We start from the raw sequence: 12,500 nt of genomic DNA on the forward strand, positions 1-12,500 counted from the left end.
GCAATGCAGAACGTACCGGCGGGAACACACGCGCGCAAACACGCACGCAGGCACGCTAGCAATGTATGTATTGCCCCCCACCCTCTCCCTCCCTTTTGCGCATGCGTGCCCGGAGCGTCTCGGTAACCGCATGCAATGGAAACTAACGACAAGCGGCGTGTCGCAGGTCGCAAGCATTAAACAAACCTTTGGGGCAAAAAGAAGAAAAAAAAACCGCTCACAATCGGTAAAAGCACAAACGTCGCGGTTTGCAGGAAACAAACACTGTTACATACGGCAACGCGTCGGCAAAGCTACAATACGCACCGGGAGGCCCATAACAAACAAGCTAAATTCTAGCTCTAGCCAAAGCCAGGACCGAAGCTAGAGAACCGAACGGCACATTTGCCGAGATCCAACTATTTCCAGTTGTGTAGGCGCAGCTGGATTCGGGAGTCGGTATTTGAAATGTCGAAACTCGAGGAGCCATTTTTGTTGTCATTAGGTTCTATTTTTAGAACAGTGTGTGCAGTATTAATAGTGAGAGTTACTTTTATCTCCTTCTCTCTCATTATATATGTGTGTATATGTACGTTTGTTTTTATGTATGAGAGAGAGAGAGAGAGAGAGAGAGAGAGAGAGAGAGAGAGAGAGAGAGAGAGAGAATGTGACTCCAAGTAATTTAATGTTTTTTCCTTAAATCAGTGATATGGCCGCTAATATATATATATATATATATATATAATATATATATATATATATATATATATATATATATGGGGATACAATCCACAATGAATGTAAAACTCCTCTTGCCAGTTTAAAAATATATATTTCTTGTACAGAATTAAAACTTTCGGACCATCAACTGTGGTCTTGTTCACTAAAATGTGATATGTCACCTCAAGGACAATAACAAGTAAGAGCACAAACATATGAAAAAACAACGGATTAGGTAAACAAGCTGATCATTCATAATATAAACTAGCTTGTTACCTAACCGTTGTTTTTTTCCATTTGTTTGTGCTCTTACTTGTTAGTTCCTTGAGGTGACATATCACATTTTAGTGAGCAAGACCACAGTTGATGTCGAAAGTTTAATCTGTACAAGAAATATATATTTTAAACTACAAGAGGATTTTACTTCATTGTGGATTGTATCCCCATTTACTTAGAGTACGACATAGTACCATGGCCGTTCTGCATATATATGTATATATATATATATATATATATATATATATATATATATATATATATTATATACACACATATTTATATTCATATATATATATCTATATATATATATATATATAGTATTATATATGTAGGTCTGTATGTATGTATAGTATATAATGTGTGTGTATATACTATATATATATATATATATATATATATATATATATATATATATATATATATATATATATACATATTTCTAAACAAATGCATTTGTTATTATTATTATTATTATTATTATTATTATTATTATTATTATTATTATTGATTATTATTATTAGGGGAGCATTTTTTCCCTTAGTATAAGTTGCACGTTTATGCTCCTCAGAAAATCCGTTGTCGAAAATCATGCATAAAACTACTACCTTTTAAAGAACATCCCCCCAAATTGTCTTAAGGCATTTGCAGCAGATACCAAGAAGCTATGTTGGCCCGTAAGTGACAACAAAGATTCTCATTTTCTCTCTCTTTTTGTGGAAACTTTTCGCGCAGACGGTGAAACTCTTATAATGTTTGTCTCGTCCAAGGCCAGTGCGAATTTTACACATTTATTTGACTTTTATTTGTCTGAGGGAAGGTTTATGTTTTTCTAATCTGCGTATGTGAGGATTTTTTTTTTTACAGTGACGTTGTTGTTTATTTTTGATCGTTAAATTGAATAATTTTTTTTTGTATTAATATTATGTAACGCCAGATTACGCGAGCTAATCAATCATTTCACTTTCATTTTGACAAGACATGTTTCTGGTCTTTGGAAGGTTTCTTTGGAAATTATGGTCTTGGCTTGTTGCATACAACATAAAAATAATAATAATGATAGTAATAATAATAATAATAATAATAATAATAATAATAATATATTAGTAATATTATTATTATTTATTATGATTATTATTATTATTCAAAAGATAAACCCCTATTCATAGGGAGCAAGCCATTGACTTGAATAATAATAATAATAATAATAATAATAATAATAATAATAATAAAATACCAATAGTATCATGAGTCTTAAAATGGAGAAACAAATCCACAGTTATGTAAATGTACATATATTTTAAATTGATTTATATATATGTACATTTACATAACTGGATTTTTCTCCAATAATAATACATTTTATTTTTTTATTTTTTTGGCGTCCTTGAGTCCCGCTCCATCTACCTTCCTTGAAGAGTCCCCCCCCCCCCCCCACCCCCCACCGGTTTAAAAGGCCTTGTCCCTATCCTTGCCCCAGACGACCTTGACTCGAGCATCACTTGCCTAAGAAAAATAAAAAATAATAATGAAAATAAAGAGGGGGAGAAGAAAAAAAAAAAAAAAACGGAACGTTTTTGTTGCCATGGAAATCGCTACTTTTATAGATTCATTCTCCTTGGCCTTTGATCTCGATTGAAGAGGCATTTTTGCAGAAAACAGGTTTTATGTTTGTACGTGATGTGTATGAGTGTCGCGAGAAACACATGATATTATATTATAATATTATAATATATATATATCTATATTATCTATAGTATATCTATATATTATATATAATTAATAGATATATATGAAATAGCAGACACATGGCAGTCTAATATAGTCGTATAAAAATTAATTCCACATAATTGTATAGATTTTCATTTTGTCAGTGTGGAACGGAAACAAAATGAAATAAAGTTGCTGTATTTCACATTATATATTTTATCATTTATTTTATGTGACCAAACTGATTATATGTCTAGATGTACAGGTTGCTTCCAGTGTAATTCATTATTAGGAATATATCCTTAGGCTACTAAACTAAGTTCCGAATGGATTATATGAGATAAGTTCAAATAGCAATTTAGATAAAGTAAAACTCGCTGTCTCTTAAATACTACATCGCCTCTCTCTCTCTCTCTCTCTCTCTCTCTCTCTCTCTCTCTCTCTCTCTCTCTCTCTCTCTCGCCTGCACTGGTCTCTGTCGGGGATATCGGTGAAAATAATAGCTTTGAACGGTCCTTTGTGCGCGTGTGGTGTTCTAAGTCTCCGTTGGCAGACCAATGAACCGTTGTGTTTCGGCTGGTGTTGGTGCTGTTAGTTTTTGCCAGTGATATTTTCTTTTGTTTCTTTTTATCTTTTTTATATACATATATTTTTTTTCATGTACCGACGCGTTGCGGTTGCTTATGATATTGGGATATTTTAGTATCTTTGTCCCGTCATATATTTGTGTATATATGTATATCATATAGGATCTACTATATTATATATATATATATATATATAATATATATATATATGTGTGTGTGTGTGTGTGTGTGTGTGTGTGTGTGTGTGTGTGTGTGTATATAATATTTATACATAGCATCATCTTTTTGTGTATTTCGCGATCAAGCTATTCATATATATTTATACTATATATATTTGTGTATGTATAACTGTATATACAGTGTGTATGTATATATATATATATATAGATATATATTATATATAATATAATTATTAATTATTATAAGATATTAATATATATTGTTAACGTGTGATAATGGTTGCATTTTATTATTATGTCGTGGGTAGCTTTTAGCTATAGTTATTCAAAATTGGACCATTTTCTGTTGAAACTTTTATCTTCAGTGGTATACACAGTAAAATCCCCTATGTTGATAATTTTTAATGAAGGCATTTTAGCATTATGTAATATATATAAGTATCTCTGAATAGTATTCGAGGTCAGAATCTTAGTCACTGCTGACCAGAGGCGATGACCATAGTGGCTGCGATGCCCGATTAACCGTGAAGTCAATCAGTAGCATTGTTAACGAATTAAGCTTTTGTTCTGTTATTTGTGCAGCACCCGGTCGTTAGCCGATTGCTGTGGGTTGTAGCTGGCAGTGGAAAGAGAGTGAGAAATAAGAGTGAAAAGTGGATTGAATTGAATGAACATTTATATGTCAATATAACTTAAAAACCTCAGAGAGGGTCGACGAGGGAACAAAAATATGATTTAGAATGACTTTTCATATCATACTTTCACAGGATATGATTTTTCGTATTATAATTTTTCTTGTTATAATTTCACAGAATATGACTTTTCGTATCGTACTTTTCATAGAATATGTCTTTTCATATCATACTGTCACAGAATATGACTTTTCACATCGTACTTTCACAGAATATGACTTCATATCATACTGTCACAGAATATGACTTTTCGTATCGTACTTTCACAGAATATGATTCTTCATTTCATACTGTCACAAAATATTACTTCATATACTTTCACTTGCAAAGAACAATTACGCTTTTCCGTGCTTCCGTATGTAAGATATCGACTCTCTCTCTCTCTCTCTCTCTCTCTCTCTCTCTCTCTCTCTCTCTCTCTCTCTCGTGCCTGGCACCTTGCAGTCAGTTAGACTTTGCGTGTAGCAAATCGCCTCCACTTTCTATTGAAGGGTTCCAGTCTCACTGAATTTTCTTCCTTGTGCTTTATTTTAGTTTCTTATCTTTCCATTCTTTTATTTTCTGCATCTTAGTTCATTCCTGATGCTTTCGTCACAAAGCTATCTATTCATCATTGTCTTTTGATTATTATTATTATTATTATTATTATTATTAGTTATTATTATTATTATTATTATTATTATCCCTCCTTACTGGAGACTCGGTATCGCTCATTCCCGTTATGCAAGCCACAAGGAAAACGTGAACTCTAAAACGCGTTATGTAATGGGGTTCGATCGTAATTCCAAGAGTCAACCATTATGGCCGCTCGGTCATTCTTTTCAGTTTTAATTTATCCCTTGAAGTTCTTACAATGGCCGAGAGGTAGGGCTGCCCGCTAGTCACCGTCCCCTGAGAACTAAGGCTAAATTGAGACTAAACGGCTCTTTATGACGCAACGGCGTACCTTAAGGGCCATCATCAGAGCCCAGCTAAATGGTGGTTTTTTTTATACATACTCTATCTATCTATCTATTATCGTTTATTAGAACCCTTTATAATTTTACAAATAAAATATATCTATATATATATATATATATATATATATATATATATATATATATATATGTGTGTGTGTGTGTGTGTGTGTGTGTGATGTGTGTGTGACACACCCGTTCGTATTAATTTGTTCCACACACATAAACATACATATATTTATATTATAAATATATAATTCACATCGGCTCGTGTGTTGATTTTCCTTCTTCTTCTTCTTGTTTTAAGTGGTGGGTATTTGTTGTGGTGCACGACTGGGAAAGTACACCTGGAGTACACTCTCTCTCTCTCTCTCTCTCCTGTGGTTGCCACTCCACGGTACAGAGTTCTAAGTCTGAGTGTATCATTTATGTACCATCACTCGGTGTTTTGTTTTGTTTCTGTGTTCTCTCTTACCGGGAACAGAATCACGGAAACTTTCCTTGCGGAATTATTGTGGACTTCAAATCTACTCTCTAAAATATAATACACACACACACACACACACACACACACACACAGTTACTTTTCCCCGAGACTTTGAAACGCTTCATATCAAATAAAATCGAATCTGTTATCCCCCAGGACTCGTATCCCACGTCACTTTCACTCACCACTCGGTTTGGACGTCTCAGGTCTCACTGTGAGCTGTTGCTGCTGCCTGTATCAGACTTCCATCATCTGCTGCAAGTTTCAGTAATTTTTCTGGTCCCGAGGTGGTAGAGATGTCGAGATGCTTCATGCATTTCATTGTATTGTGTTATTAAACGTATAGCTTACTGGCTACTTTTATATATATATATATATATATATATATATATAATATATATATACTATATATATATATATATATTATACATATGTCTGTATCTATGTACTTGCACTAGCCAGAGTGACCTCTTAACTTCCCAATTTCACGACACTGAATTAAAATGAAGATCAATTGGGATTCAAGGATCTTTAAGTCACAAGCATAATTGCGCTGTGTATTGTGTATATTGTGAATATTCTGTTTCCCATTCTTTGTCGTACAAGTGCCACGACTGTGAAACCAGGTCAGGGTATAGTATATGGAGTATTCAGGTTTCTTTTTTATATATATGACATTGGTTAACAAGACTTCTTTTGCATGAAGACTTCTTTCTTAAGTAAGAATGGTATAAAACGCTGCCCTTATAAGGGTTATTGCCCCTCCCCCGTGTTGTCTTAATTCTGTTTAACCTGTTTCTGCATTGTTTTTCGTACTTTGTACTTGTGTTTTAGCCATTGTCTCCCGTGACAAAAATTAGGGCGTGAATGGGGATAATAATACTAATAATGATAACACTCCTCGCTTCCTTCATTATTTCTTCTTTTTTCCTACTCCACCCTCCTCTTCCATGCCCTCATTTCTTATCTTCTGAGGGTTCTTGAAAATAAGGTTACTTAGAAAGGAGAATGTATTTGGTATATACAGGTTTGTCAGTGAAGCTGGCATACTTTATAAATAATCGAGTTACCACTCCATTAAAAGTTCTTTATTGATTTATTTTGACCAATTTTTCATGTAGTGAAGTTTCATAATCTTGAGTCGAGGTCATTTTCAGTGTTTTATGAACTAGACATTTTGTGAAGGAGTATTAATAATGGAGGTTGATAGCGAGAAGGCTTTTATATTTTAGGGGCAGATGCCCTTAATTGTTTTGACGGCAGTTCCCAGTATTAGGTCAATCAATCTTTTTCTCCTTATGACAGACCATGATGAGAAGCAGCCTCATCCACGCAGGTTTAGGGATCCTGGGGGCGGAGGGGGAAGGGGGAGGGGGGTCACAGCCAGTTCATAAGTGCTTAGTGCAGCTGTCCTCTTGATCTACTTAAACTAAGGGATGGGAGCCTGTATACCCATCTAAATCTCTCTCTCTCTCTCTCTCTCTCTCTCTCTCTCTCTCTCTCTCTCTCTCATTTGCAACGTCAGAGAAGGTTGTTTTCATGGAAAACATGGTTCATTCTTATAAGGGATTCTCGGTCGTTCAATATTATTATTATTAATATTATTAATGGTGTAGGAGATCGTAACTGGTCCAATGTGGCTTGAATAGTCCCCCTATTAGATAGTTTAGGAGCATACTTATACTTGCGATAATGGACAGATTAGGCAAACTAGACAGTTATGGTACATAGTTATACTTGCTATAATTAACAGATGAGATGAAATATGCTGTCCTATAATCAATAGGTGCTGATGTAAGTCTAGAATGAGAAGAAGTAGAATTGATAGATAAAAGGTCGGTTGACAAGCCTGTATTGCATTTTAAGGCCAGGAGTACACGAGCCACGCTGTGGCGCCACAGAGTGGCGTCGGTGTGTGGCGGGGGATGTGGCTTCCCATAGGTTTCCATGGTTTATAAATTGTGGCGAGGATAACCGATAGCTCGCCACAGACGCTCGTGTGCTCGACATAAATTATAAACAATGGAAACCCATGGGAAGCCACACATCCCCGCCACACACCGACGCCACTCTATGGCGTCACAGAGTGGCTCTTTTATTCCTAGCCTAAAGCGTGCAAACCTACTGCCGCAGGCACAGTATGAAAGTACACTAACCTTTCGACTGTCATGTCATCAGTAAGTTCCTTTAGAAAGTGATTAAAAAATGCGATAAGCTTAAAAACGTTTGACGTATCAACAGGTAAGGATAATTCCTTTTCATTGCATCGACTCGTGCACCAGAACCTAAATATTATGCATTATAAAGTGCTGCAAAATCTCTATGGTTAAAAATCATGGGGTAGGGTAGAATACAAAAAATATCTGTGAACTTAGAACCCGCGAAAACGCCCACACGACCCAGATAGTCATTACAGCTTTCGAAGGTTCTTGTAGTTGTTTAGTTGTTGTTGCTGTTGTTACTATGCTTCAGTCTCTAGAACGAAGGTTCCTTAATTGTTCCTGTATTCGTCTGGTTCGAGAGTATGTTAATGGGATACAAGCATTTAAGCAATTAAAATTGCTAATGATATATATATATATATATATATATATATATATAATGTATGTATATATATATATATATATATATATAAAATATATATTATATAATGTATGTATGTATGTATCTATATATATATATATATATATATATATATATATATGATTGATTAATGAATACGTAAACATTCATGATGGTTTTGCTTTTTTTTTTTATAATATATTTTGATGTCATTAAAGCGATGGTTTTATATATACATACATACATATATACGTACATACATACATATATATAATATATATATGTGTGTGTGTGTGTGTGTGTGTGTGTGTGTGTGTGTTAAATGTTTGCTTGTGTGATATTATATATATTATATAATATATATATATATATATATATATATATATATATATATATTATATATATATATAGAGAGAGAGAGAGAGAGGAGAGAGAGAGAGAGACGAGAGAAGAGAGGAACCCTTTGTGTACAATAATTCCATCCTCCTCGCCCCCGTCTATTGCGTATGGTGCCATTGCCCTTTTGTCCAGGGCAAAAGGAGCACCAGCGACAGCACCATCGCCCCCAGAAGCAACAGCAGGTGGTGGGGCACTGGCGGAGTCGCTGACGGCTCCTCTCCTGCCTTCATTGCCTATATCAAGACTTCATCAGCAATGGAATCTTCTTGTTGTGTGACTCATACTTTTCATGATGTCCTCTGGCTGTTTTTTTTTTTTTTTTTTTTTTTTTTTTACGGGGGTGGTGTTGGGAAGGGGGAAAGGGTGTGGTATAGCCCTTTAGGAAGGGTAGGTGAAGGTTCGATAGAATATTTAGATTTAAAAAAAAAACAATTCCAGTGATTGATTGACCTGCATGTCTTGAATTGGCATCACAAGAACTGAGGTCATCGACAGTGCACAAGATTCATTATTAATTGTCGCTTACTCGGGGAGTAAGCCTACAAACTACTTTGCTGTTGTTGTGGGAGGGGAGGGTTAGGGAAGCCCTATGGGAGACCATAAAAAGATCTGAAAAAGATGTTTCGCGTTGAGTTAAAAACACAGGAATTTTAGGATAGGGTATTTATGATATATTTATTAGAATGAAAATGTAAGAAATACATAATGTGCATGTTAAACAGTATAGAATTTATTTGTAATAAGGTATAGCATATTTATTTTAATTTTCACTGGTGGAACAAGGCTCTGTTTGTAGATGTTAACACGTTTTAATTTATTTAATTTAGGCTATGTATCTGTTCCCTGATTTTGCGTTTCCACTTATAACTGAGAGTATATGAACGTGATTAATTTGTGTCCTTTTTATTTGTTTTATTAAACGTAGACTTACATCCAACTCTATTTAAGTTCTTGAGGGCTAAGAGAGTTAGAAATCCTTCACAAATAATTAAATCATGTCGCACATTGACATTCCATTATCTATGTAAAAACATAAATTGGTGCTAGTAAATGTATTTACTAAACTTAATATAAGCTCCCATAGAACTGGAAATTTCAGGTCCTTAAGTCTTTAGTATGTAGGGAAAGCGTTAAAAAAAATGGGGTTGGTGGCGATGTCTAATTAGCCATGTAGGAAGTTACAGACCGATCTCCTGAAATGTATACAAACGATTACAGGTAGATTTATCTGTCACCTAACATACAATACGTAAGTAGCGAAGCTTGAATATTATGAAGAATGGTTTGTTTGGAAATGTAACACCATCTCGATACTGTATGAAAATGCGTTGATTTTCTGTTATACAAAATGACTTCACTATTCGTATTTTCATGCTTATTGCTGAATAATTTGATCACTTTCGAGTCGTTTTTCTATGCTCGCAGGGTTCAACATAGAGGGACAGTGCCGTCAGTGGTCCTCGTGCAGTGCACTATAGGCATTACTTAAGGTTCTTTGCAGCGTTCCTTCGGCCACTAGCTGCAACCACTTTCGTTCGTTTTGCTGTACTTCCTTTCATATTCTCTTTCTTCATCTTACTTTCCACCCTCTCCTAGTGCAGCTGCGAGGTTGTCCTCCTGTTACACCTTTCAAACCTTTCACTGTCAATTTCCCTTTCAGCGCTGAATGACCTCATAGGTCCCCGGGGCTTGGCCTTTGGCCTAAATTCTATATTCAACTCAAATTCAACGCAAGATTCAGCCAAAGTATTTGCTTTTGAATGAATGATTAAAATTGAAGCCAGGTAAAGTTGCAGAGGCTGGACAGCAAGAGAGACCAAAGGGAGTGAATGAAAATCAAGCTAAAGATTCAGATGGTGTTTCTTTGTTTACATAAAGATAGGTTTCTTAAGTTGGACTTTCAGCGGGTATTACAAGTGCTGGATCTGTTTCCGCCTTGAAAGGGCATAGACATTCGTGCATGACTGCGAATCGAGTTCGGTGCTAACCTGTCCTTTCGACGGAGGCTTCGGTTATTGGATGAAAGTATTGAATTCGGGCATTTTCTCATTTTCCTTTGCGTCTTACAGTCCACTGATTACCTGTCAGATTCCATTGTTTCCAACGAAAAACATTCTCTCGGTAGAGTAAAGGAAGACACACAACTCGGCCGCGTAAGCTTCAGAACGCATTAGTAATTTAACCTGCTGGGGACTGCTTTACACAGTATGTCGTCGCTGCGGGATGAAATCTCGCTCTTACGTCCTCAGGCACCAAGGGTGAAAAGGGCGTGCAACCACTCGTAGGATATGCATTACTACGACTCGAGTTCCGCCCCCTTTTTGGCATCTCTCTCTCTCTCTCTCTCTCTCTCTCTCTCTCTCTCTCTCTCTCTCATGTGTGTCAGCGACGTTTTGTTGCGTCGCTTCTTATCTTTTGATTTATGTCTGAACTCTCTTCGAAATGACGTTGTATTTTGTGCTATTGTTTTTAATTCGTAATATATTTTGCATAGTTCGTGTCTGTTAGTTTTATTTTGCGTTGTAAGTTAAGGATTTTATTTGCTTGTTGCTTGTTCTACAAAGAAAATTAGAACGATAACAATAACAGTAACTATGTATTTTGCAACTCCTTTTTTTATCGTTATTTCAGTTTTGATTTAATATAATTTCAAACGTTTAGTTAAAACAGGGGATTGTATTAATGTTAAAATACAGCCTACTTAACTGTCCTGTTAAATGTATTGAGTATAATATTAGTATTTTAACTATGATAATATTTTTAAAGAGATTAATCGTAGTTCTACCGAAAGAAAATTTTAAGGAAAATAGCTGCCATATGATAAGTCTTCAAACGCAAGATGTCCGTCACCAAATCTATTCACTTATTTTAATATAAGGAATAAAAAAAAGTGAATGTGAAAGTTGGTAAATGAGCTGTGTTGTCGTAGATGGCGATCTGATTAAATGAGTTGGTATTGGACGCCGTTTTGTGCCTTTAACAAATGAGCTGTAAACAATTCGCATTCTGATTTATAGCTTGGTCATTAAAACTAAGATCTCTATTCGCATATAACTTGCTTGATTACAGCGTCACTTTGAGGGACTTCCCCCTTAACGCTTTCTCTCTCTCTCTCTCTCTCTCTCTCTCTCTCTCTCTCTCTCTCTCTCTCTCTCTCTCTCTCATATTCGAAGGAAGATGATTAATTTGGGTGTGCTGAATAATTAATGAAGAATTGGTTGAGTATGAAATTGGCGAATTGCAATCTCATGAGAGAGAGAGAGAGAGAGAGAGAGAGAGAGAGAGAGAGAGAGAGAGAGAGAGAGAGAGAGAGAGAGATAGATTCCTTTTTTCCTCTTACCATTGGGTCTGGGTTAGCCAAGTTAAGATAATAGGAAATAAATATATTTTAAACATAAAGAGCTTCAATATTGATAGTTATATATATATGTGTGTGTGTGTGTGTGTTTAAAGATTTACAATTTCATGCATTCTGTTGAATACTGATACGGACATTTTGGCATTAATCTATGACACTTGTTTTTAATGTATTGAAAGGCATACAGTTTTATGCATTCTGCTGATTAATACATAGGACATTTTGACCCGAATCTGGAGAGACATACACATAATGAAGGGTGATTCGTTTGATGTTGGGTGGAGGTGAGGGGGATAGGGAATAGGTGATGGGTAGGGAGAGGGCCAAAGGGGGGTACATGAGAGTAGGAAGGGGGCGTTTTAGTGTAGTGTCAGCCCCGTGGTGGCCACAGACGGACGACAAATTTACATTGGCTTTAGTGTGCTTTCGGCGTTCTCAGGGTCTGGGTATCGTTTGAAGCGTTGTTTACCGAAGCCCGTTATTTCTCGCTTAATTCGTGGACTGAATGTCTTTTTTTTTTTTTTAATAATGCTTTCTCATAAAGGAGGAAGATGTGGATGAAGTGCTTCGTCATGTCGAAAGCGGAAGGGAAAGA

The 12,500-nt window shown here is 35.6% G+C and overlaps 1 protein-coding gene across 14 annotated transcripts in view; it reads left to right on the plus strand.

The window, feature by feature from the left end:
• LOC135195584 (PTB domain-containing engulfment adapter protein 1-like) overlaps nucleotides 1–12,500 on the plus strand; it is a 176,928-nt gene that overhangs the window by 141,837 nt on the left and 22,591 nt on the right. Inside the window, exon 1 of one of the 14 annotated variants that reach the window (XM_064221900.1) lies at nucleotides 12,288–12,351. The exons of 12 other annotated variants lie outside the window; for them this stretch is intronic. The gene's annotated coding sequence lies outside the window, so the exon portion shown is untranslated. Of the gene's footprint in view, nucleotides 1–12,287; nucleotides 12,352–12,500 lie in introns of those variants that run through there. One more of the 14 variants, XM_064221901.1, reaches the window with a different exon arrangement.

The sequence above is a fragment of the Macrobrachium nipponense genome, chromosome 16 (assembly GCF_015104395.2).
Source record: "Macrobrachium nipponense isolate FS-2020 chromosome 16, ASM1510439v2, whole genome shotgun sequence".
Taxonomy (NCBI): domain Eukaryota; kingdom Metazoa; phylum Arthropoda; class Malacostraca; order Decapoda; family Palaemonidae; genus Macrobrachium; species Macrobrachium nipponense.